General features: G+C 47.7%; 1 non-coding gene across 1 annotated transcript; it reads left to right on the top strand.

The window, feature by feature from the left end:
• The first annotated feature begins 1,798 nt into the window (after positions 1–1,798).
• Positions 1,799–1,869, top strand: TRNAG-GCC. Its single transcript has one exon. It is a non-coding gene; the product is annotated as a tRNA-Gly (tRNA).
• The last annotated feature ends 1,080 nt before the right edge of the window (positions 1,870–2,949 follow it).

Raw genomic sequence — 2,949 nt, 5'->3', positions numbered from 1 at the left:
ATCTTCCGAGGTCCCTTCCAGCCCTAATGTCTATGAAACAGTCCCCCAGCATCCCGGCATGCTTTGCAGGCCTGACCCGGGCTGTACTGTTTGCTGGAGCAGAACAGGATTCACCCCACCCCTCTGCTGTCTAGCTGAAGCAGTAATGGTTGTTTGACAAGAGGGTGGGTGTGCTGCCCAGTCTGCCTGGTGGGGGCGGAGCAGCTCCTGCCAGACTTTTCCCCACTGGAGTGGAGTGGGTGGGGGCGTGAGACAGTAGGCTCAGGCAGAGGGAGATTGAACCCACCTGCCTCCCCTCTCCCACTTGCAGAGACCTCAGCTGGAGTCTGCCTGGCTTTTCCACTCCGCTCATGGCTCAGCACAGCATGGACCCCCCCAAAGCTCCCCTCCTAGCCAGGGGGTGATCCTGTTGTGCTTTTTCAGGTGCCAGTGCCAGGGTTTCACTTAGGGAAGCTGAGGAGCAAAGGTCCTGAAAAATAGCATGTCTGTCTGGATCCTTCCCCATCTCCCCAAAGTCTCTGATGATAAGATGCTCCACTTCCAATTTTCCAAAGATTGCAGCGTGTGTGTAACTATGCAGAGGGTGAGGCAGTGGGTCTCCCTCTAGGGCTAATGTTAAACACATATATGCCTGAAGATGGTGCTTTTGGTCCCTTCAGAAACAGTTTCCTGCCTTATCTGAGTGTCCTCTCTCTGCTTCTGCTCCAGAAGGGAAGCTGCTCCACTGCATGTCCTCATTAAGGAGTAGATCTTGTATTAGTGATGGTTCCAAGGTGTAAATTAGCACCCCGGACTTTGAATCCAGCAATCTGAGTTCAAATCTCCGTGGAACCTGTCAAAGATCTAAGTCTTTGATTTCGGATGCCGATGGCAAAAGGTCAGAGGCTAACACAACAAACTCTGTAATTGTAGTCTATCCCTCTGTACTGACAGTGCTGCACGCACACACCCTTGTTTGTGCCTCATCCAAATCACTCGAGCTCCCTACACAAGAGAAACTAATCTTGACAGCCCAGCACGAAAGATAACGTACCTATAGTAATGAGATTAGCTGTCTTTAATGAAACTGTAAGATAAGAATAATGTGCCATGCTTACCCTTTTGTGACCAAACAGGCTCAGTACCACCTAAACTAAAAGAAAGGCCCCCCCTTTCTTAAAGGATGGACTGCCAGCATGAAACTTGAGCAAACAAAGAAAGCACAAGTGCCAACCTGTTAATTATTCATGCCTGGCGTGTAGTAATTGGCCACCTTGCCTAGTATAACTTTGAAAGAACTTCCGCCCAAAGCGGAGATCTCGGAGCATTCCCAGGAGACACAATCTGTAATCTGATCAGTTACAGACATCTCCCCACCCCAGTTTATTTTATTTTTTTTTGGCGTAACCCCATTTCTGCCGGCTCGTCTTATCTTCGTTGTCCGTCTTTCTCGTCAAGAGCTCTCGGTAATCTGCAGACCGTAGTAATCTGTGTGAACTGCTTAAAACCTGTATTCAGCAAGTCTGCAACCCACTGTAATCGCTGGGTGACAGAACATCTGCATGCTGTAACTAAGTAATCAACTCTTCTGCCTACGCTGCAACCATCAGTAGCGTAAGTAAAATAAACTTTCTGTGTAACCAATACTCTTTAAATCTCTTGACTCCTACTCGCCACTACTACCCACCTGTCCGATCACCATTCTTACTCACGCCAAGCCAGTTGTGCCGACCCAGGCTTGTAGGTCAAGGGTGCACCGGGTCTTCTGGGCATGACAGAACCCATTTCTCCCTCACCCAGAGCTTACTTTACATGCCTAGCATTGGTGGTTCAGTGGTAAAATTCTTGCTTGCCATGCAGGAGACCTGGGTTCAATTCCCAGCCAATGCAGGTACTGTAGCTGAATATTTGGTCAAACCTTAGCAGTTGAAGGTAGTATCTGATAGAGATGCTCATTTTAAGGGAAGCATAGGTTCCCTGATGAATGAAATGGGACTGAAACAGAACACCTGAATGATTACTTCATATCGCTATTCCACGGGTGTTAGCCTGCTTGGCCAGGTTACAAGATGATCATGGTGGGGGTGACCACTCCCTCACGGTTGGCATAGAACTTGTGGGGGAGCACCTACAAAGGCTAAATATTTACAAGTCACCAGGACCAGATGAACTATGCCTGAGGGTACTGAAACAACTGGCTAATGTCATCACACAACTGATGGCAAAGTTAGTTGAACACTCATGGCGCTTGGGAGAGGTTCCAGAACATTGGATGAAGGCCAAAGTGCTGCCTATCTTTAGGAAAGGAAGAAAGGAGGACCCAGGAAATTACAGGCCAGTCAGTTTGACCTCAATCCCTGGTAAAATCCTGGAGAAAATTATCAAAGAATCCATTACAGACAGTCTAGCAGAAGGCAGTATTTTGAAGGATAGCCAACATGGCTTCCTTACGGGCAGGTCATGCCAGACCAACCTCATGTCCTTCTACAGTCAGGTTACTTGCCACCTGGATGGGGGAAATGAGGTTCATGTCATATTCCTGGATTTCAAAAGGGCCTTTGACCTGGTCCCCCACGAAGTCCTCATGAAAAAATTGGGAAAATGCAACCTTGACTACTTTGTGGTCTGGTGGTTAGGTAACTGGCTCCGTGGTAGAACCTAGGGAGTACTGATTGACAGAACTGCATCATCATGACTGGGGAGGATAAGTGGCATCCCTCAGGGTTCAGTACTTCTACCAGTGCCTTTCAACTTGTTTATCAACAATTTGGATTCAGGCATTAAAAGCAAACTAGCAAAGTTTGCTTATGACACCAAACTATGGGGGAAGTGTGGTTACATTCAAAGACAGGCTGGCAATACAGGCCAACCTGGACAGGCTCATGAAGTGGGCAGACCCCAACCAGATGTTATTTAATACAGAGAAATATAAACTGCTCCATCTGGGGAGAATAATCCACAACACACTTA

Source organism: Gavialis gangeticus, unplaced genomic scaffold (assembly GCF_001723915.1).
Source record: "Gavialis gangeticus isolate Ggan-Ray unplaced genomic scaffold, GavGan_comp1, whole genome shotgun sequence".
In the NCBI taxonomy this organism is placed as follows: Eukaryota; Metazoa; Chordata; order Crocodylia; family Gavialidae; genus Gavialis; species Gavialis gangeticus.
Note: the sequence above shows the minus strand (reverse complement) of the source record. Positions and strands in the feature narration are given on the sequence as shown.